Below are 25,287 nucleotides of genomic sequence, written 5' to 3' on the forward strand. Positions count from 1 at the left end.
TAAGTACCGGTACATTGATGTACTGTTATTGTGTCTTTTTAGCATCGTTTTGTGTTGGCATGTCATAGCATGTATGTACTTGTTGCCATGGTTATCAGTGGGTTTTAGCTGTGCATTGTTCACAAATTGGGCTTCATGTTGTGTGGTTTGCACGGGCCAATACCAGCCACCGTTCAAGCAGGAGCACTGCTTAAACAGGAGAGAAACTTGTCTCACGACCCCTCCCGATGAAGCGGTGACAGCTGAATTACTACATTGAGGATGCACTTAGAGTGTTACTGACCAAACGATATCAGATAGGACACTTTACCAAGTGCAGCAAGTGTGTTCAGCATACACTATGCTCAGACCATGGGGCTTTGGTCTATCTGCAATTTGTCTAGCTGCCCAAAGCTACCAACAAAGTAATGTCCTGCCCAGCTACCACAGAAACATCCATGATGGGAATGAAAGCTCGTGAGTTCCCAAGGGCAGAATAATACGGAACCCCTCTAAACATGCTTTATCTGCAATCTTACAATCTTACAAAGGCATCTGGCAGGGTTGGGCAAGAAATGTCTTCTTCACCATATTTACTTAACTCATGCATCTTTAGCTGACTTACAACTCCCTTGCTGGGCATAACAATAGCTACAATGAGATATCAAATAGTTGTGTTACAAGCCTACACCTGGCCTGCTGTAAATGTACACCTGTCACCTTGCCTCAGTATGTCTGTTCTCAAGAACAGATATTGAGTAAACGGAATGATCGTGTAGGTGCCGTGAGTATCCTAGGCAGTCCGTGACATTTTTTTTTTCAACATCAAGTATCGTCATGGATCATCAAGGCAGCTACATGGACCTACATGGCAGCCACACGGCAACTACATGGACCATTATGTTCAAACATGGTATTACAGGGATGAAAACGTATCTACACGGTCTGTAAGTGACGAGAAAGAGAATAAGATTGATCAAAATCCAAAATCAGCTTGCTTTTTATGATAGATTTTTGTCTGCCAGTGTGGTATGTGTCGCTGCCTTGTTGGTCTGTGTAGCTGCTGTGTTGGTCCGTGTAGACGCCGTGCTCTACTGGCATGGACCATGTAGTTGCCAGGTGGGTCTGGCATGATCTGTGGAGGTCCGTGTAAGCGCCGTGTAGATGCCGTGCTGGTCCGGCCTCATCCATGTATAGCTGCTGTGTTGATACCATGTGTACAATCATCAATGCTCATTGATGCTCCATCCAGGGCAAAACTAATCTGGGACTCCCTGGATCATCGCTGGCATGATCCGGGGATTGCCATGTAGATCCTTGGGGATCCGTGTTTATATGTGACAGGAGCTTTAAAGCCAAAACATAGTTCTGGTACGCCTGCAAAAGTTGTCAAATTTCGCTCCCAAATGTGCATATATGCCTTAGAAATGTGTGGAATAACGCTGTAATAACAAGATATTCGATAGGTAACGATGAAAATGCGAAATATTAACCAAAAAGGTTCGCCGGAGTCCCAGTCTCAGAACTTACCTGATCGGAGGGTCGCGATAAACTCGGATTCGGGGACAACTCGTCCTCGCTTTGACAGTGGGGCCGAGTTGTCCCTCTGGATTGTACAGTGTTGTACTATGGGAGCGGCCTGTAGCCCTTCGCGTTCTGGCTAGTCGCAGTTATGGTCCGAGTTGATACAACGCGCACATCAAAGAACCTCTTTGGCGCGCATGCAAAATTAATGTGTGCCTATCAATCACCTACATACAGAATGCGCATATCAATCACCTACGTACAGAATATGGCGATCACGAACTGTGTGTAAATTGTCTGAAATAAGGCCGTGTTTTCCCTGAGACCGAGTTAGTTGGCTCCTTCTGGAATAAAAAGTCGGTATACCGACTCTTATTTTTGACCTCGAAATACTCCAAAACATCTCATCATCCCGGCAAATCGCGTCAGCCAGGTAAGTTTCTTGGTAGACTCTTTTGATATATTGTTAGCAAATATGAAATGGTGCCAGACGGGTTCTCAAACCTTTACCAAAACTATGTTTTCACTTTAAGGTGGGACTAGTTGCAAATTCCTCATTCATCAAAGCATTGTGTACCTGTAAGGAGGATGGAGCTCTTTAGAACTTTCACTGTTGTACTAGCAGCCATCCTTTTGATGAGTCAAAGCAAAGAATGTCACGCAGTGACTGACAGCAACCCCAATGCAGTATACAGTGAACTAATGTGCACATTTTCCATGTAAATATTGGAAAGCAAAGATGCAGTAATATGTGACTCACCAACTGCTTTTGAAATTGGGTGATGTACATCCAACCTCTGGTCCCAACTCAACAGGTGAAAGTGACCAACACAGCAGTGAATATCTAGGTCACATCAAAACTGGAAGACTATGTAATGATACCAAACACCTACAAAGTTTAGGCAAAAACTCTGGAACATGCCAGTATCAGCATCTCCCATGGGAACTTTGGAGACAATGTCGGAACTTGGAATCGGCAGAAGACATAAGACTTTAACAGAGGAAACTACCAAAAGTTTTTATATTTAACTTACCTTCTGTGCAAGGAGGAGAATCAAACACAGGGGATGTCATCCATCTGAAGGAGAAAGGGCTTAGAATAGCTCAGCCTGACTGCCAAGTATAACTTGGTATAACAGTGTCGTGCTCGGCTCCGGGCTTAATTCAAACCTTCTAATATATTTTGTCGTAGTGACGCTCTGCTTGTAAACAAACTCTATTGGGAGGGGCGCTGGTCGCAAAGTGGTACAGTCTGGTTTCCAGACCCTTTGCCAACTGGACTCCGCCGAGACGAGAAAGTCGCGAGAAAGTCACCGTCTTTGCCAAAGGCAAAGACCTCTGCAGGACAAAACCACCTTAAACTATTCTAGTTTTCGACGTTGAGGGTGTTAATATCCTGAATAGCGAAATAGTACGGGCAGAGGGTCTGGAAGCCAGACTAAATTTGGAACCGCATTTGGCCCAGCATTCGGTTTACAGTGAGAAAAGGCCGGGCTCGTGGTCGAGACTACCTCCAGAGCTTGGGCCATAATGCGTGTGGGCCGATTTTGGTACCGCATTTGGCCTTTTGCATGTTTACAGTGAAATGAAGGCTGGGCTCGGCCGCGGCCGAGCCCGGCCTTTTCACTCACTGTAAACGGGGTCTCAGAAGTTGCTCTTAATTGATTCTGCGTGGAAAGACTAGACAGAAATCATCAAGGTGATGGAGTAGTGGTATACATAGCATTGCTGGGGTGACAAGACCTTGTATCTGAAATTTTGTTGAAACTGACTTTTTTGGATTAATGGTCAAAAATTAATAATTTGATGAATGGTTCAGTTCCTCCGCTCAGAAAGAGGGGTCTAAAATTTGCCCATTTGAATATTCGTAGTTTAATTTCTAAAATTGATGAACTTAGATTACTTCTGAGACATACATCACTTGATGTTATTGGTTTGAATGAAACATTTTGTGATTCCATGATTGCTGATTCTGAATTGCATATCGATGATTATGTCCTATTACGTATAGACCGTACAAGACATGGTGGCGGTGTGGCTATATATATTTCCAAAAGATTCAACTATAAAATAAGAGACAACTTGAATTCATCTACTTTAGAATGCCTTTGGTTTGAATTGCACTATCCAAATAAGCCTTCCATCCTTGTAGGGGAATTTTACAGACCTCCGAATTCTCATGTTGATTTCTTTGACGAATTAGACAAGAATTTGGACTCTGCTCTCTCGGAACATATGAGTTGTATTATATTAGGTGATTTCAATTGTAATTATATGCCACACCAACATGATGTGAATGCCAAAAAAGTCATGTTTTATACAAATATGTACGGACTAAGTCAGTTAATTGATACTGCCACAAGAGTTACAAATACTGCTTCTACTTTAATTGACTTTATCAGACAAAGAACTTTACAGTGAATGGGGAATATTTGAGACTAGCATTAGTGATCATTATTTGGTATATGCTATTCGGGACTTCAGTGCAAAGATCCATCAAAAATCTGAAAGTGCGGAATTTCGCTCATTCAAAAATCTTAATGAGGAGGAATTTTATAGTGATTTGAGAAGTGCTCCGTGGCAGGTCATAAAAGATATAGACGACGTTGATGATGCGTGGGATATGTGGTTGACTCTTTTCAATAATGTTATCAACAAGCACATACCTTTGCGCAAAAAGCGGATAAGAAAACATGCATGTCCATGGATATCTGATGAGGTTGTAAAGCTCATGACGGAATGTGATAAAGTTCTCAAAGCTGCTAAAGCTAACAATAGTGATGATCTTTGGAATACCTATAGATATCTAAAAAACAAAGTTACTCATCTCATGAGAATAAGAAAAAAACAGTATAACACTGACCAAATTTTACAAAATCGTAACAACAGTAAGAAAATGTGGAAGAGCTTGAGAGAACTTATGCCTAAATCATCACCCATTTCTCCCAATACCATAAAGGTTGATGATGCAGAAGTATCGGACAACGCAAGCATTGCTGAAGCATTCAACAATTTTTTCATATCTAATGCTACTGAAATTACAAAAGATCTGCAGAGGAATACTTCTCAAATGATATTAGATGAGGACAAAGGTTTTGTTCCATCTCATTCTCGATTTAACTTAAGTATGATAACGAGAGATTTTGTATTGAGACAGATCGAACTTCTTGGCATAGATATTAAAAGCAACCGGAGAAGATCACATCAGCTGCAAACTTTTAAAGATGACAAAGAATGTTATTGCAGAATCTCTTTGCGATATTATTAACAAATCCCTGTCTACGGGAGTTGTTCCACGTGGATGGAAAAAGGCTCGGGTAGTACCAACATTTAAAGCAGGAGATATTTCTTCGTTGAATAACTACCGCCCCATCTCAATCTTACCAACCGTGAGTAAATTTATCGAAAGGGCCGTACATCAACAACTGAGCGAATTCATGAATGCGAATGATTTACTACACCCTAATCAATCTGGTTTGAGACCATTTCATTCCACATCAACTGCTCTTGCAAAACTTGTGAATCAGTGGTCTTTGAATATAGATAATAATCAAATTTCTGGAGTTGCCTTCATAGATCTTCGGAAGGCATTTGACACTGTAGTCCAGACTCTGGACGTTTTCTATCATTACGCATCCACGCGCCGCTCCACAGCTTATCGCGCTATCCCCTGTGTAACCGCTCGATGCCAACAAACCTGTCCGAAAAAAACGTCCAGAATGGTTTGACAGTGCGTAAGGTCAAAAGTTCATATTAGGTATGCTTACGTAATGCCCTATCTCTCGCAAGCTCATTGCGTATGCATGAAAACTAAGGGATCGATCACAGAAAAATTCTGTGGGATCGATCGATCTGCAGCCAGCTGTGTGCATTGCACCGTGAATACAGTGCGATCTGCAACAATTACTAATTGTGCACAGAGATGCCTGCATTTTTGCACAACACACATTATCACAATCAAAGAGCCAACTCTTTGATCACAATGCAATGCGATACATGTACTCAGTTCTTCAGTGATCCGTACCATGCATTGTTGCACAGCTGATTAGTGCAACGTTTTTGACTGGCTGAAAGTTATGGTTGCAGTCATCCAAGACCTCCTTTTACGTGGTGTTTCGGACTTACCACTTTGTTGTGCCCAGATTCGATGATGACTTGAATATCATTCTTGAGATTGAAAATGGCGAGCTACAAATCGCCAGCTCGCCGATGTATGATTTGTGATGTGCCACTTCTAACGTCCAAACACTACATAAAACTGCAAAGAACTCTGTGAAGGTCGTGAGATGTGGACCTCAAGAAAAGTTGGAAGATTTGTTTGGCGATGTTATTGTTGGTAAAGGGGATCAATATGTTTTGGGTTTTTTTTTGTGGGGGGGGGATTGTGCCAATCATATTCATTAAAGGAAATAATTTTGTCATCAATTATTCTTCCTTAATAATATTGTATGATGAAATATTCAGAAATTAAAGAAATTCTTTAATTGACATAGGCACTTGTATGCACCTGTTTTCACTATTATCTGGCCCACTAAATAACAATGTAATTTTGTAATGTAAGCTCAGGGCTGTGAGATGTAGGTTCTATGAACCGCTACTTAGCTATGGTACAGTGCCGACCGCGGGAAATGTCACGCAAACCCCTAGGGCAAATGCGGGAAGCCCTTTCGTCCGGGCGTACTAGTTTATACGCGGGCGTTTGGACGCGTACAGACGAGGGAAGTCGCCCGCACTTTCACGCTCGTCTAAACACCCGCATTTGCCCGAGCGCTCCAGCGCGGAATTAATGATATGAAAATCAAACTCTCCCGTCAACCATCGGCTACATGAAGGAAATTAGCTGAAATCGATCCGCGAAAATCTTCTGAAAAGTATCAGTAATTTGCCGGATGTTTGCTTTTACGTTCGAAAGTAAAATAATAACCATGACATTCAGCTCCCGAATATGCTAAAGCAAATGTCGAATGATCCCTTTGACGTTTGGAAATGAATAACAATAATACTCCGTACGATGATTAAATAAATGTCGCATGTTTGCTTTTACTTTCGGAAGTAAATAGCAATAACATTCATCTCCGGAAGATGCTAAAATAAATGTCGGATCTTTGCTTTGACGTTCGGAAATGAATAACAATAATATTCAACTCTGTACGATGATAAAAATAAATGCCGGATGTTTGCTTTTACGTTCAAAAGTAAATAACAATAACATTCAGCTCCGGAAGATGCTAAAATAAATGTCGAATGATCCCTTTGATGTTCGGAAATTAATAACACTAATATTCAACTCCGTATGATGATTAAACAGATGTCGGGTGTTTGCTTTTACTTTCGAAAGTAAATAGCAATAACATTTGGCTCCGGAAGATGCCCAAAAAATGGCAGATGATTGCTTTTTACGTTTGGAAGTGAATAGCAGTAACAGTCTGCTCCATATAATAAAATAAATGTCGGATATTTGCTATTACATTTCGAAATGAAGAACAGTAACATTCAGCTGCGTTTGATGGTAAAGTAAATGTCTGATGTCTGCCTTGACGTTCAAAATGAAAAACAGTAACATTCGGCTCCGTACGATGCTAAAATGATTGTCGGATGTTTGCTTTTAAATTTGGAAATGAATAACGGTAATGTTCTGCTCCGAACGATGCTAAAATAAATAACAGATTGTTGCTTTTACATTTGGAAATGATTAACGGTATTAATCGGCTCAGTTAGATGCTAAAATAAATAGCGGATGTTTGCTTTCACGTTTGGAAATGAAAAAGGATATCATTCAGCTCCGTAAGATGCTAAAATGAATGTCGGTTGTTTGCTTTAACATTTGAAAATGATTAACGGTAACATTCGGCTCCGTAAGGTGTCAAAATACTAGTAAATGTTGGATGATTGCTTTTACGATCAGAAATGAATAACGATAACTTTAGCCTCTTTACAATGCTAAAACAAATGTCGGATAAATCAGATAATTTTGCTTAACATTCGACGTCGTGCGACACCAAGTTGATTGCATAAACCTTCGACACTTCGTTGCTGCTCAATTTTATTTGATCTCGACATTATGGACGCTATACCTATTTGATTTAATTGTCCTTATTTTATCAACCTTCGACATCAGCCGCTACTTTATAGTTTTCTCGATCACTGACGTCGGACGGTATGACCTAATCAACTTTGGTCATTGGTCGCTATTTAATAATTTCATCAACCTTACACATCGGTAGCTATTATTCCGATGTTCGTTATTCCGAAGGCTCTCTAGTCCGAAGATTCGTTATTCAGAAGGTACATTGTTCCGTTAATTTCATTTTCGGATTCATGAATCTTCGGAATAACGAACCTTCGGAATAACGCCACAAACGTTCGAATTAACGAACCTGTAGGTTTAGGGAATTTGTGTGTTTCGAATTTAACGACCCTTCGGAATGACAAACCTTCGGAATATTACGAACAGCACCCATCCGATTATCAACCTTCGACATCGATCGCTGCTTACTGATTTTATCAACCTTCGACGTCGACCGTAAATAACGTATTTGATTGACACTTTCGACGTCGATCGCTGCACATTAGATTGGCAAACCGTCGAAGTGTCGATTGCTGCCTATTTATTTACTGGTTCCCCAATATCTGACTTAGTTACTGATTTAATCTACCTTCAACATCGGTCGGTCATTATATTGTAAGTGGCCACTTATTGTCTCGAGCTTGATATTTCCCAATGGCGTCCACGTCCACACACACACACACACACACACACACACACACAAAAGAAAAAGATCTGAGTCTTAAAGGTCTAACGAGGCGTGAAAGTCTTTGTGTGATGCTTTTAATTGTGTCATTCACAATAGTGTCACGGTCCCTAAGATGGATGAAAGAGGCGCAGATCTTAAGAAGCCACTTGAGTTGAAGTTTAACACCGTCTGTCTATTCTTAAAGTACACGATTTGTAGGGAAAAAAGAAAAAGACAAAGAGAGGGAGAAAACAAAGAAAACGTAGGAGAGAGAGAAGGGTATGGCGAAACCACCAGAGTGGCATTATGTAATCAACAAAGCTGCGTTTAACCATGGAGCTACTAACAGAATAGCTCCATGGTTTAACTTTACTCGAGTCCCCGAGAAGTGGTACTACACGTGCATGCATAATGTTTATCTTGGATACATGTACTGTAGGTACCCTTCTCTCCTTTCATGATAAATTGTTTATACGTATCACATAACTATATCAATGCATGTTTACGTCGCAATTTGTCCAATCGGGGTTTTCCCTCTTTAAGGAGTGCTTGCTTTCCAAGAAAAAAAAAAGGATGAAATGATTATGAGCAAAACTGAATGCATTTAAGCAGCGGAATCGCGCTACATCAATAGCACTCCAAAATCTTCGAGTGATCCCGGAGGTCACTCCGAGTGAAAATGAACATTTTCACTCAAAATTCACTCCAATTTCACTCTAAATTGACTCCGTTTTAAATGTATCCACCCCTTCAAGTGTGAATGTTTTCATTTTTTTTTAAGAGAGAGAGAGAGAGAGAGTAGGCCTACTGTGCATTGGAATACGAATCTCTGCTGTGCAGCGATATTATGATCGCTATAAAAACGATCAGTTCGATGAGCAAAGCACGTGCTTGCCCTGCCAGCAGTGAGTGCGCCATGTGGTTCCAACATACTCATCTTGTGTGCCCAGCGTGTTTTTATCACAGAACTCTTGTGTGTAGAGTTCTGTCGTTTTTACGTTATGGTCAATTCATGACGTGTGAGTGCTTCGACTTGAGGCCTGTGAGATTGACAGGTGCCGTTTACAAGAATAAAAACTGTCAGTAGTGACTATCAATCCCAAAATCAGTTGCTATAGTAATCAGACTAATTACTTAAGTGTAGAGTTACATGTAGTTATGTATTTCGAATGACAATGCGCACATCCCCTTTATCATCACACTTTTGATACGGCGGACAGAAGGCCGTTAAATTTCATTGCTCTCAATGATTCGATACAATCATAGCTTTTAAAAGGTCCAATTAAACAAATCGGATATGAAATCACGGTTACAGCTCGTTATTCCGAAGGTTCGTTAGTAAGGTTCTTTAGTCCGAAGGTTTGTTAATCCGAAAATGAAATAAGGTTCGTTATTCCGAAGGTTCGTTAATCCGAAAATGAAACAAAGCTCGACTTACTTCGAAGGTTCGTTACGGACCCTATATCATTTCGGATCCTATATCATTTCGGATCAACGAACCTTCGAGATAACGAACCCTATTTCATTTTCGGATTAACGAACCTTCGGAATGACGAACCCTATGTCATTTTTGGATTAACGAACCTTCGAAATAACGCCGCAAATGTTCGAATTAACGAACCTTTTTTCGTTTTCGGATTAACGAACCTCTATGGTTTAGGGAATTTGTGTGTTTCGGATAAACGAACCTTCGGAATAACGAACCTTCGGAATAACGAACAGCACCCGAAATCACGTCTTTATCTTGTTAAGATATAAGACAAAAAAAAAGGTCTTTATATGGCAGTGTCAAACATTCTTTACGAGACGCTGTTGCCCCGATTTCGTTGCTGTTCCCACGGCCCTCAGTTTATGAACTTGCGATGTTTCTTTATTGCGTGTGTTTCTAGCTTGTATTTGGCACTCACGGAATGAATGCGCGTACAGTATGGTAGGCTACATACTCGTGCTCTTGTTGTTGCTGAACATTTCCCCTTCACAGTGATTGTGTGGCATGATCGTAGAGTATGTTCAGATGGTGTTAGTGCGTTGATTAAAATGTTACCACAATAGATGCACGTGTGCTATATTTAACAACGATCTGAGGTCTTTGCTCCGCGCTGCTTTCTTGTTTACAAACATTGAATCTTGGTGAACTTAATTCACTATCGTCCCCATGCTAACATGCAAAAGAAGAAAACGCTTTTGTTCTTGTTTATGTGTACCATGCAGTGAACAGAAGGTAGACCTGTAAACTGTGCCGCTAGGCCCTAGCTGTAGTTTGCACTTTGACGGATTGTCACTGCTCGTCTACTATTCGAAGCGAAATGAAAATCAAACTAGAGATCTCGTGCTGTATACTTTCTCGTACTGTGCACTATATACCATATTTAAAATGCAATTTGTGGTAGTACTTGTCAACGCTGTGTTTTTGGCTCAAACTTTTCTCTCTCAAACTTACTTGGTTACGCAGGGGCGGATCCAGGGAGGACCGCAACCGGCGCCCGCCCCCCCCCCCCTTTATATATATATTTTTTTTTGTTGAAACAAAAGAAATGTAAAAAAAAAATGGGGGAGGGGTGCGTGCGCCCCCTTTAATTTTGTAAACGCGCCCCCACTTTACGGAATTCCTGGATCCGCCCCTGTTACGGGATAATACCTATCAGAATCTTCATGTAGTATTTCTTGTGATTTTGGTGCAAGCTGCATGGCAGTATTGATTTTGAGACACTTCTATGGTCCGTCAGCACCTGATTCTCTTTATGTGACGATGTGCACGTGAAAAGCATTCAAGCTTTCCCATGTTTTTGCTCTTGCATTAAAGGCGTATTAATTCACCACGTACATGAAACAAAACCCCCATAGTTCTGAAATGTGAGTTATAGGGATAGAAACAACCGCTGGAAAAAAAAAAATTGAATCCGTATGATCGAAAATACAGTACACAATGTGAACGGTTACAGTTCGCTATTCCGAAGGTTCGTTAATCCGAAAATATGAGGTTTGTAACTTGTTATTCCAAAGGTTCATTTATCAAAAAAAATGAAATAAGGTTCGTTATGCCGAAGGTTCGTTAATCCGAAAATGAAACAAAGGTCCTAATTCCGAAGGTTCTTTACAATCTATAAGAGAAATACTGATATCTCCTTATATTCTAGGCTTTATTACAAAAAAAAAAAAAAAATATGTAGGATGCTTTGCACAACGGACCTATTATGCATCACATGTGATATCTAAAACATCTTTTAAATCACTGCTCCCAAAGGTAAACATATGACCTTTGTGTATCTACTCGTTTGTGTGTATGTGTGTGCGTGTGGGGGGGGGGGGGGGGATAGTTTCCTTCTTCTTTTTTGTTAGAGTTTATCTTAGTTGATCTTGATACAGTGTACCTCTTTCGGTGCGCCCTTTCTCTTGTTACGTCACTTCATCTGTTTCTACATTTTGAAGCAAAGTAATTTGTTCAAGCATTGTGTATGTCCTCGTAACCGTAATGTGTCATTTTGCGGCGATGAGTTGGTTCTAGTAGGCCCTATTATCGCTGAGATGTAATTTTTGTAATAACGTGTAGAGAATAACAGATTTTTGTTTCTGAACGAAAGGAAAATGACGGAATTGTTTTGATAACCAATGTGGATGACGTGTTGAGAATTCTGATTCCTGTTTCAGAACGAAAGGAAAATGACAGAATTATTATTTTGATAACCAATGTGGATGACTACCTTCTATAAGTGATTTTGGTGTGAAAAGAGAGTTTGCTCAAAGAAACGCTTCTCATGAATGGTCAACGAAACAAAATACATCATACAATGCAACGTGACTCGCGTGCATTTAGCAAACGAAATGTCTAGACCTCCTTTAAGTTCAAGTAAAATGCATAAAACACAGAATAAGAAAGCAGACAAACTAACAAATACGGAATTAATGACCGCAGACGTAACGTAGGAAAACCTGACACCTATGCTTGAAGAAATTCCCAAAAAAGCAGAGCGCAAGATAAAAGAATATAATATGTGCGTAGTCCATACAGGTCGTGATGCGCTCGGTCGAAATGCGTATGTCGCAGTAAACGAAATTTTAGGCATGTCTACACATGTATATATAAATACTTGAATTCTACATACATTGTATAGTTTTATCTTTACAATAATATATAAAACAACCCCTTTCCGCATCCCTAGAAGTCATAAAAGAAAAAAAAAAGAAAATCGCCCTTAAAGTTCAGGTTATGTTCAAGCTCACAACCCGTTCCCCCCCCCCCCCCCCCCCCCCCATGATGCAACAGTCCTGCTTAGCGACGGCGTTAACGCTTCATCGCACACACATAAATGGCGACAGCTTGGGTGTGTGAGAAAATTCATTCTTAAATGGATGCACCCCCATGGCACTCAGGATTATCACTGACCCTCCTATGCCTTTTGTCTATCCACCCTCCTGCTTTAATCCCCCTCCCTTCACCTGTTGGCCTCCTTGCCCATGACCTCCCATCCTCTCCTTTTGTTTTCTTTGTTCCGTGTCCCTAGCCTGTCCCTGACTGTTCGTGTTGTGTGAACTTCTTTATAATGTGATTGCTTTCCCTGCCTGATTATCATTTTGCCTCTGACGAATATTCTTCTGGAATCAAAAGCTCAGGCCCCTTTAGAGTATAGACTCCATTTTACTCCTTTGGCACGCCACTGATATTCGATAAGCAGTTTTCAGCATTTTTGTGTTTGTTTGTTTTTGTTTTTGTTTTGTTTTGTTTTGTTTTGTTTTGTTTTTGCTACAGATAATTAGTCAATCACAAGACAGATATAATTCGATTCTAACCAATACCAAAATACGGTTGCCTGAATGTAAACTTTGGTGTGTTTGTGTGTGTGTCGGCTGCAGTGTAGTTTGAAACAACAGAAACAGAAAAAAGAAAGAGGCACGCAATGTGTGCTATATACGAAAAGCCTCATTTACCGAGAAAGTTGATCGCTTCCATTCTCCTCCCATGTTGTTGTCAATGGAAGCTAAAGAGAATGCTTTTAGCAAGTATACCAGTACCTAAAGAGGACCTGAGGAACCCGTTGTTTTGAATGCTGTGCTCGGTACGAATTCAAAACGCAGTCGAAGTTATCAGAATGCCATTATAATAGAACTGATAGCTCTATAGAAAACTTGTTTAGGTCAGTAAAGGTTGCCGTAATGCAATCTTTGTGGAATTGACTCATTACATCTGAACATTTTGAAAAACGTGTAGAGTACTTTCGTTTTGCATATAAATGTTAAGAAATAGTTTGAACTATGAAAATAAAAAAGTATGGTTACTTCAACGATGTTGAATAGTTCGATTAGCCGTGATGCATAAAGTGAATTCATGAATTCATCTGACTAATCCTTACCGATTGATGATCACTTCTATAAGCCAACAGTTAAGCTGAACTGCTTTGGAGTGATAAGACGCCAACTAACGAACAAAATGCCACATAATCGCGCGATTTTCAAACATTTTTGTGAGCGTCACCCGACCAATTTCAAGTGACGAATGTAACACTATTATATTACTGTATAATAGCAGACTGCTTTACAATTTGTAAATATTACGATCAACTGTTAATAAAAAAATAAATAAAACGATGAGGCAAAGATGAGGCAAAGTACGGGTAATTGCGAAAGGGTGTATTCCCCCCTTTTCTAGACAGGTAAACGATGAAAACTTGGTACATGTTGTATGCTATTATAATTATTATAAAATCCTGTAGCCAGAACTGATTTTACGATCATCTTTAACCTTTCAGAAAGTTCCAGTTTTCAACTTAAATAGTAGCGATAGCTTGTAAGAGTAAATTAGCATCCCTCTGACTATTTTTGGTCAATATGCATACTCTTAACCCTATTCTAACTGGGGGGGGGGGGGGGGGGGGGGTCAAATTGACCCCCCCCCCCACGTTTCGCGCCACGATTCTGCAACGCGCAAAGATTTTGCCGCGTCGTTTCACAACTTTTTTCATTGAAGTCTTCCGCATATTTTGAGACCAAATTTGCGACGTCTGAGTACACCGTTCTGAAGTTACGTAATGTTATGCAAATGCATGTCAACCGGAAACAGCTCAAATTCATGATATCGTGTGCAAATTGAATGCATAATTATTATTATGTTTTTTTTTTTTTGGTTAAATTTATATAAATTAGAGTATTTCATCTTTGAACCATTGAAATTAATCAATTCTAGTGTAGATAAGCCTGAAAAAGTGCCTGCAACAAATTTTGAAAAACAACAGAAAACAAAAGGTCGAAAAAACAATAAAATACATAAGAAATTAACAAAACAATAAAAAACAAAAGAAATTGATTTTGATTGTGCTTTATTTTTAAATGAAAATTGGTTTATATGTCGAGGAATTTTGACACAAAAATTTAGCAATACTTCAGTCTTTTTTATGGAGTTATTAGGTGAAAATATGATTTCATGCACAACTTTGCATAATCAATTTATTAAAAATAGAAAGGCAATATTTTTCTATTGTATGACCATGTAATCTTGTAGTTGACATCCAGCTCTATCTTCAGGAAAAATTTCGCAGCGATCGCGCGATCGGTGGCCGAGATCTGAAGGGGGGGGGGTCACCCCCAGTAAAAACTCCTCCCAGTTAGAATAGGGTTAAGCCAACTGGACAGAGCGATCAATGGGCGCGATTATCACCACGCGTGGTTAACCTAAACAATGCTCGGCCGGCTTGTTCGGTTTCAGTGTTGTTTTTTGTTTCTATTTCCCCCTTTTAAAAACGAAGGTTCCTTAGTCCAGCCATTGTTTTCGCTTCCTGCTCAAGACATTGAACAGTTCAGCAAAGCTGAAGTTTAGATCACTAAACGGCGACATGAACTCATGATGATAATAGGACTTAGATCACAGCCGAAAGTGCGCTCCTTCATTACTCTAGAATGAGAAAGAATACCCTGTCTGTGTTCAAAGTTGGGTTACGGACGATGTAAAAAAAAGGTTTGAATCATGAATTGTCGGATGACGTCGACAGGTTGATGATATAAATATTAGCGTATCATGGGAAAGATTAAGTAATGATGAGCCCAATGATATCGCAGGGCTCCAAACTAATTTTTATTTTTTGACCACCAAAATCATTGATTTCTATTTTTTTTTTGTGGCCAAAAAAATCAAGAAAAACATAGGAAAAACTAAATCGGTCCTGCTAAAAACAATTATTAAGCATTACTGACGTGACAGGTACCCATGTCTAAAATAAATGAATACAAAAGTAGATCATCTTATCACCATTATTCTGAATTCTAAGATTTAGCAAATAGGCTTATAGATAATTATAAAAGTTGATGCCTATTAGGTGGTCATAGCTTACTTTTGGGATGAGAAAGTGGGAGCATTTCCAGATTGTTTGTTTTAGCATTGTAAAGAGCCGAAAGTTACCGCTATTCATTTCTGATTGTAAAAGCATTCATCCAACATTTACTATAGTATGTTAGAACCTTACGGAGCCGAATATTACCGTTAATCATTTTCAAATACACTGTATAAAAGCAAACAACCGACATTCATTTTAGCATCTTATGGAGCTGAATGTTACCCTTATTGATTTCCGAATGTGAAGCAAACATCCTCTATTTATTTAAGCATCATACTGAGCCTATTTATACCATTAATCATTTTCAAATGTGAAAGCAATAATCTGTTATTTATGTTAGCATTGTACCAGAGCCGCCAACCGTTCCGAAAAATTCGTATACCAAAAATCGAAGGGAATACGACAATATGAAAACGTCCTTAGAAAGTACGAATTCACAGTGGGTAAAAATAATGGGTAAAAATATAGCAAACGCACGTCGCATGTGCCATGTTATCTGTATTCAGCTGGGATATCGATGCAACGCGTACGCACCGTATGTGGAAAGCGCTGAATAGAAAAATGTGCGCACACGCATATCGCTGCTTGCGTACTGTGTACACCGAACAGAACTTCGCGCGCGTGAATCCCTGTCGCCTACGGACCCTGGATGTTTACATGGATCGCCGTGGTATCCCCATGTGTGGCCGGCCGGCTGGGGATTGTCTACACACTGTAGCCAGCTGCCACTACAGTACCGTATGAGGCGGGGTGAAAGCGTCCCGTTGTGCAATGTCTGCTTCTTTTTCTCTTCTTTTCATCCTCTTGTCCCTTGCCTCCCAAGTACGAAATGATTTTTAGAGTGTTGTGTGTTTTTTTATAACGCTATTGCATCATTTTCTGCGAGGAAGTTGTAGAGGTGAGTTTCTGTTCGTGTATTGATGACTGATGTGCACTGCCCTCTGCAGTATATGTGCAGGTGAAAAGCGTTCGAACTCTCTTTCCCGAGTATCGTGGAAACTCGATTATTTCTAGGCCTATTAAAGGAGATCTCATATAACAGAATACTTATAACAAACTATTTTCCGGTCAAAATGAATCAATTTCCTTTGTTTTGTATCGTTTATTGACTTGATCCCATAGGATCTCGTCGCAATACCGAGTTTTATATGTGTGTTTATTTTCGCGTAGCTTTCGGTGCTGCAAAACTTTTGCTAGGGCCTAAGCTTACTACTAAACTTCGTTTTATTTCCGTTGTTTCTCACACCTCGTTTAGTACGATTTCTTCCATTTTATATCACTTTATCCGTTCCCTTTATACTTTGAAGTATTTAAACGTAATTCTCTTAGTGTCTCGCACTGTTATTTTCGTAACGGCGATTTCTCCGCTTCGCTGCAATCGAAGCGACGGAGTTTGATCCCAGCCGCTTCGATGTGCTATTTGTTGTCTTTTCTAAATGTTTGTGTTGTTGGGAGGTGTTGATACTTTGTATTTATTATTGAGTTTCCTAGGTATTTATCTCGAGGGGTTATGCGTGTTTCTTAATGTTGATCATAGGAAAAGGCTAAAATGATCTTGAGTGATGTCTGATAGTGATGATAACTATGCTGGTGGTGACTGGTGTAAAAAGACGGCTTCCTGTGAATGCTTAGCGTACGTGACGTTTGTTTTATTTCCCTTTCCCTCTAGTCTTCTTTCCCCCTTACTCTTCTTTCCCCTCTCAAGAATGATTAAAAAAAAAGAAATTACGTACACCTCACAACAAAACGAACCATGTGCTATAGCAACTTTCCTAAAGTTAAATTTAAATGTTCAATATCAGCAAAGAATAAGGCGAAAACATGAATGACAATAAATAAAAGCGAAGAGATTGTGTATGCAGTCTCTTCGGCTCGAAGAAACTTGGACACCCCACCCCTCTCCATCGTGGAAATTTCCACAAAAGCAGGTGCCACACCCAGGTGCGTGCCAGACGAAAGAATGCGCGCATTGGAATAAACAGCGTGTAAGTGTCCTGGAAATATCGATCGAAGAACCAGCTCATTAGTTGAATTAAAGGAATAATTGCAAAGATATCATGATTCTATGTCTATAGCCTTTCTTTTGACGCATAGTAGGGAACATCGAACAGTCGATTATAGTGTACTTGATCGAATATCTAATGTTCCCTGAACAATAAAAAAAAAGGATTGATTATTCAGTCAATTAAAAATGCAATCACAGAAATACATGAAAGGTCTCGTATGCCCAGACAAATTCACTACGAGTAGGTCCAATGAGATGCAGTCATCACTTGGTTAGACAGCAAAATACAACGTGTAATGACAATTAATTTCAGTTCACGCGCATCAAAACTGCTTATTACTTTTCAAAGTTTTGGCTATCAACATTCGTTCGTGGGTGTGTTTTGTTTGTTTGTTTTTTTGTGTGTGTTTTTCCCTCGTGAAAGACGTAATGATTTCTTCATATCGAACGTAAACTGCATGTTTACCGTAAACAAGCCATTCAGCTCAGCTCAGCTATGGCGCATTCGATCCATCGAACTTGCAGTAACCTCTTATAGGCAGGAGCACATGGCGCATTCATTTAAACTTGAAAATGAAGCCACGTGTTTGCACCACATCGGCGCTTCCACACACAGCGCGGCATTTTGCGATCATCGTTATAGCAGACTTTCCGATTCCAGTCAGGGGAAAAGGAATTGGAATACTTCGAAAAATACTGATGTTTAAAATCCAATAAAATGAAAAAAGCCTGAAAACGACGCATGATTATGTTTTGATAGTACATAATTGGAAACACAGAACAGAGTTTTGCATCCGCTCACACAGAAGCTCTCTTGAGAAGATCAAGCATTCCCCGTCCCCTGCTAGAAAGTGGAAGCTTCCATAATCAGCCCAGAAAGTTTTTGGAGGTACAAACTTGCACTTGTACACATTGCGAGAAAGCAATCAATCAACGCTGAACATTGCGTAGTTTAGAATCTTTATCGTGCTAGTGAACCAGCTGGATGCTTCGGCACGTGTCATAACGTTATGTTTAGAGCCTGTAGGCCTCATAGCAAAAAGAGGGAGATTGAAAAAATACGAATTCTGGTGGATAATACGAATTTTGGAGCTGCTGAGTACTAATTTGTGCTTCGAAAGGTTGGCAGCTCTGTCGTATACGGAGCAGAATTTAACAGTTAGTCATTTCCAAATATAAAAGCAAACATCCGACATCTATTTTATCATCGTACGGAGCCGAATGTCACTGTTGTCCACTTGCGAAAGTGAAATGAGTCATCTGACAATTATTTCATCATATCGTACGGGGCCGAGTTTTGAACGTCAAGGCAGACATCAGACAGTTTTTTTTTGTGTGTGTGTTTTGTTTTGTTTTGTTTTTGTTTTGTTTTTTACCATCAAACGCAGCCGAATGTTACTATTCATTTCGAAATGTAATACACATGTAGCAAATATCCGACATTTATTTTAGCATAGTACGGAGCAGAATGTAACTGCTATTCACTTCCAAACGTAAAAGCAATCATCCGGAGCCGAATGTTATTGCTATTTATTTGCGAAAGTACATAGCAATACAAATTATAAGCAAGCATCCGACATTTATTTAAACATCGTACGGAGTTGAATATTATTATCATTCATTTCCGAAAGTCGAACGGAGCTGACTGTTATTGTTATATTTCGAACGTAAAACTGAATATCAGACATTTATTTTATCATCGTATATACGGAGTTATTTTGGTTATTAATTTCCGAACGTCACAACAAACATGCGTTATTTATTTTATCATCTTCCGGAGCTGAATGTTATTGCTATTTACTCTTGAACATAAAAGCAAACAGACATTTATGTTATCATCATATACACGGAGTTGAATATTATTGTGTTCATTTCCGAACCATCGAACGCAGCTGAATGTATAGTGTTATTCATTTCGAAATTTAAAAGCGAACATCCGACAGTTATTTTAGCATCGTATGGAGCAGAACATTACTGCTATTCACTTCCGAACGCAAAATCGTATATACGGAGTTGAATATTTTTGTTATTAATTTCCGAACGTCACAGCAAACATTCGACATTTATTTTAGCATCTTCCGGAGCTGAATGTTATTGCCATTTACTCTTGAACATAAAGGCAAACATCAGACATTCATGTTATCATCGTATACACTGTAAAAAATGCCACATGCGACATGTTTATGAACTAAACACAGTGTTAAAAATCTAAACACTTTGTTTAACATCTAAACACCCGGTGTGTTTAGCACGTGTAAAGTACTGAGAGTTAAAGTGTTTAGCTTGGAGTGTTTAGTTGGAGTGTTTATTCTGGTCACGTTATGTTAATCTCAATAAGTCCATATATGTATGGAGAAGTGTTGGAAATGGTGTGTAAATTGGAATTTCTAGTTTCCTTTTATCACGAGAAAGTGGTTAAACTGTTACGACATCAAGATGCACGATGAAATAATTCATGTTTTAGGTCTTTCATGGAAATGCCTAATCAATAAGGAAAAAGGATAACCTGAAAATATGTAATACAACTGTAATAAATCTATATTTTGGTTTCGCATGTACAGTCCTATATTTTAACTGCTAGAAAAAAAATGGGAGTTGCCTTTGTTAATGATTTCGTTCATGGTTTAGGGCATTACCCAAATGTTTGTTGAATAGGCCTAAACACTTCTACTGTCAGGATAAACAGACGCGTTTACATTTAGAACGCCTCGTAAACACGTTCTAAACACCGCACATGTTCAACATAAACACTGTGATACTCGTACTCTACAAGTCAGTCAGCGCATGTGATATGACGGCCGCGGCCACAACGCACGCAGTGGTGCCCTGTGCGTGCGCTTCTAGCGCACACTCGTGCTATGCATAATTACGACCATAATCAATGCACAATTGGCGGGAAAGGAGATGTGCGCGTACGTACCTGTACGGTTGGATCTGTCTGATTGGCTGACTGGTGCTGCCCCAGCGTAAGCAGCGCGATGTGCGTAGGCCTTTACAGTACGTGCGCGCGCATTCGTTCTAGGCTTGGTATCGTCCACTATACATACACTGTACTTACGACTCGATCGACTGCACTGACTGCACTGCAGTCCGGGGGTACAGTACTGCATAAAGATAAAGGAGCGGATCTAGCTAAGATGGCGTCGAAGCGATAAAGTTCTCGCCTGGCCGGGCTGCATGAAAGCGGTAAGTCTGTTAAGTCTGCCAAGTCGGTGAATAACAAGATTTATTGCAAAATTGCCCTCGTTTAATGTAAAACTGTAGTAGGCGTGGAAATAAGCTACGCCCTTAAAGATTTTGCTCGTTTGTTTTAGTTTTCTATTTCTAAATCTAACGACTACCACAGAACGGGGAACGCTCTAACTGTAACGTGTTAGTGTTGTTAACGTTACAATATCTACTAGGCCTACACTCTGCAAATTACCGGTACCGTAGTTATGGGTAAACTCGGCCTAGCGGGTAAACTCACTGTATCTTTAATTTTACGAAGTTATGAAGTATCTTTCATGTGAATGACGATGGGTTAGTGACTATATTTTGAGTGAAATTCAGTTTTATTCCCTGTAAATTCTTCACTCAACAGGTGGTGAAAATTGAATGTAAAGCCCATTAGGATGTCTTGGAAGGGGGTGGCGATGGCACCAAAGTGGGTGACGATGATGTCCTGACGTGTACTGTGTAAATCCTGCAAGACATTACCTCTGCTGGCAGAGAACGAGGCATGGTGCAGTCAGCAGAGTAAATCGACTGGGGATAGTACATCACTGTATACTACCCATGTGGAAAGTGGAAATCAAGTAAGTACTCAAAATTGCAGAGCCAAATCAATGAATATTATGTACTTAAAGGGCATGTAAATGAGTTTCTATAAAATGCAGATTTTAGATGCTTTAAGTTATTCTGTTTGTTTGTTTGTTTGTTTGGTTTTTTTTTTTTTGGGGGGGGAGGGGGATTACCTACTCCCGACTCCCGAATTCAATCCATTAGCTAAAATAAATATGGAAAATTGATTTATTGCAAATATTGTTGAAAGTGTAAATTACAGATGTAAAAATCTTCACCCAAGACACAAAGGGTACAGTATGGTCGTAACTCTGCTTGATAATGATGATGAATAAGAAAACAGAAACAACAACAAAAAAGACTTGAATTATTTCCAGAAAATTCAGCAAAGTAAGTAAAAACTGACGCAAGACACTATGTGCTAATACGATGAAGGGATTCTGTCATTCCTTTTAATTTGAACTTGCTTATGGATTCAGTCAACTTCTTTGCTATCCATTCATTTTCAGAATCTATGGGAGCAGTTAAGTCCATTGTATTGCAAAGCCAACTGATTTGTTTTCCTTGTGTAATCATTTGTTTTTACCAGCACCAGTACGTCATGGAAGAATTGATCAGGGATCACGCCAAACCTGTCTGGATTAGAATGAAAGATGCATTCGCTTACTTCTATACAACCCGTCTAAAAGTGCAAACATCTGAGGATCACAAGAACATCGCAAGATATACTGATAGGCCTACATGCCATATGAAGGAAATGAACCATGGATAATGATTTTGAATGTTAATAATCCTTTTCCCGCTAGCCATGTGATGTCTCACATCGTCATGATGCACTACAGACCTATTAGGAGGCATCCCACCTGTTAGAGCAACCTTTCTATTTTTTTTTTCTTCACTGACAGTGTGTATCTAAACCTGTATACTAGAATAAAGTAAATCATATGGGGGTTGATAGGGTTTTGTATGCGATGGGCCTTCAGTTCTCCGTGTGCATGTATACGTGTATTACATAATGACGAACCTCTAGAGAAATATGAAGGTAGGGGGCCTGTATAATTCGAAGAGGAATTCAATGCTTATTTGATGAAAATTGGTTTTGAAATGGCAGGGATATCCAAAACAAAGCGATTCTATTGTCCTCTGTGCTTACGATAATGGTCACCTGTATTCTTATTGCTCATAGATATGTGTAATTGTCTTTTTTTAACAGCTGGTACGTAAAATTGTAATGTTATCTATTATGTAAAGACACTTGCTCGAAATCGTTTTGCACTACTAAGAGAAACAGTTTTATTCACTTCATTTTATTCATCAACCAATATCCTTATAATTCACTGTTAAGATATTACTCAAGAACTTTGTTCGACTGGCTTTCTGTTATATTCTCGTGCAAAAAGGAATATAGAAATCAAATCAAAATATCGGCCATTTCATTTTTTTTCCCCCTCAGGTGCTTCAAATACAATCAGCAGATATTGGACGCAAATAAGAGGGCAGTAGTTGCATTTGTTTGGAATTTTTTGCAATTTTCTTGTAGACCTGATAGGAAATGCAGCATTCGGTAGTTAATATTTTCTTTCTGAGATATTCTTGAAATCGGTCACATGGAGAGAGGTATCAGAAATGTAGTACAACATGCATGGAGAATAGGGAGGAGTCTTGCAACTGACTGACAAATTGACAATGGAGGAGTCTTGCTGATCACATCGCGTGTTCATGACAGCCTTGCATACCCTCCCGCCTCCAGTTGTAATGCATTATTTTTTCTTTGTTCATATCCTCTTGTCTTTACCAAAAATTCTGCTGTGTCGAGATTGAAAGTAGCCCTCCATACCATGATTATGTGGAGTATGATGAAACTGATTAGACTCTAATAGACTATTCATGTATACCCATTGAGTTTGACTTCTTTCTCCAAGGTTCTAGCAAGGTAGATGTTTTTTTCTCACTCACCTTTTGAAATCCACTACCATTCTAATATTTCTCTCGAAATAGCAAAAGTGAAAAATCCATACAGTACTGTTAGCCTACATGTACTTTCAGTGATCGTCGCAGTGAAAAGAACAATATCATGTCTGTATTTAAGTTCCATTTATTGGTACTGATTAGGGAGTGCAGATGTTCACCACAGGCTAAATACAGTGAAAACATTTTTTTTTTTTTTTTTGGTCTCTTTATGAGGAGTGCATCATCTACACTCCCTGATCAGTACCAATACGACCATAGTGTTGTGCATGGTATAATTTGCCGTGAGCCTAATTTGGTTCGGGTATACCCCAAAGCACTTTGCCAATAATTGATGCAATCTTCAAGGTCGGCATCGATTTGTTCACAGACTGCAGTTATGTTCCTGGAGGTGTTACATACATGTCAAGCTTCCGAAGCGTTGAGTTGCAATTCACAATCAACAAGTTTATTCGTTTTTTTTTTTTACAATACCAATTCTTGAAAGTAGGCCGAGAATTGACTGAAAAGTAATTGTTAAATGCAATATTTTTTTTTTCTCCAAAATGAGTTATGTGTCATTTCCTGCATATACAAACTTTACTGTGTGTATAGGAGAGAATTCCATTTACGTCTTCGTGTACAGGCCAGTGACTCCCAGGTATCGTGCATTTAACTCAGTATGGTGTCGTATAGCAATAACATGGCAATATTTAAAGGGGAAATCCAGTCCAAATACAAGTTAGTCTGATAAGAAAGAATGAAATGTTAAGAGTTCATTGGTAAAATTTTGATCGAAATTGGATGTAAAATAAGGAAGTTATGACATTTTGAAGTTTCGCTAATTTTTGAGGAAACAGTTTTTGAATGGTTGATATGAATATGCAAATGGCAACGTGGGCATGTCATTCCCTCACAACTTACTTAATTTCAAGTTTTTCATTCAAACGCAATTATTCCCGAGGCTCAAGTCCTGATATATCTAACTGATCACTTTTCTGAAGTTATTCAACCAGCAATACCATAATGTTTCACATTTCATTAACATAAACATTGAATTTCATCATTTTTTTTTTTTTTGGTACACGATCAATGGAAAATTGTGAGGTTATGGCATGGTCAACTCACTCATTTGCATATTCATATCCGCTTTTAACTGCTTTGCAGAAATTAGCAAATCTTCACAATTTTATAACTTCTTTATTTTTCATCCGATTTTATTTAACTTTTTACTGTTAAACTTGAAAGGTTTTACTCTTTTTTATCAGATTTATTTATTGGACTCGATTTCCCCTTTAAAGGATTTTAACTTATTATTCATCAGATACTAGTATTGCCCAAGCTTTGACTGATGTTTTGATAACTTGCATTCAGAGAATTGCCTTTAACTCTTGTAGCCAAAATGTTTGTGAAAGCTAACCCAGGTCTTCCCTGGTATTATGCGATGTAAGTGTGCTGATGATTTGGTACATACTGGGTAAATTCTATATAATGTTATGCGTTTATCTTATTCCATGCAAAAAAAGAGAGGAAACAATCCACTTTACATTAATAAATACGTGGGAATTAACTTGCATGATGATATGTCTCATTTAAACACGTAGAAATTAGCATGTATGAATGTATGATGTGCAAACATGTCTCATATAAACACGTGGAAATTACCATGTATGATGTGTAAACATGTCTCATATAAACACTCAGCATGTATAAGGTGTAAACATGTATCATATAAACACTGAGAAATTGCGATGTTTAATATGTAAACATGTCACATGTTTAGTGTATGCAATTTTGTGATCGATCTAAAAATCAGACATGTGTTCTGAGAATAAACACTAAAATGGCAAATAAACATGTCGCAGTGTTTTTAATCTGTCACAGCGAATAAACATGTCGCAGTGTTTACATCGTAAACAGTGCGTCATGTTTATTTTTTGGTTCAGTGTTTAGATCTTAAACATTGTGGGTGATTATGTGACTGTGCGGTGTT

General features: G+C 39.0%; 1 protein-coding gene across 1 annotated transcript in view; it reads left to right on the forward strand.

Annotated features, from left to right (window-relative positions):
* Positions 1-25,287, forward strand: part of LOC139712266 (syntaxin-8-like) — a 104,421-nt gene that overhangs the window by 53,707 nt on the left and 25,427 nt on the right. The window lies entirely within an intron of this gene.

Source organism: Diadema antillarum, unplaced genomic scaffold (assembly GCF_040938485.1).
Source record: "Diadema antillarum isolate AM-2024a unplaced genomic scaffold, OU_Dant_1.0 seq00001781_RagTag, whole genome shotgun sequence".
Lineage (NCBI taxonomy): Eukaryota > Metazoa > Echinodermata > Echinoidea > Diadematoida > Diadematidae > Diadema > Diadema antillarum.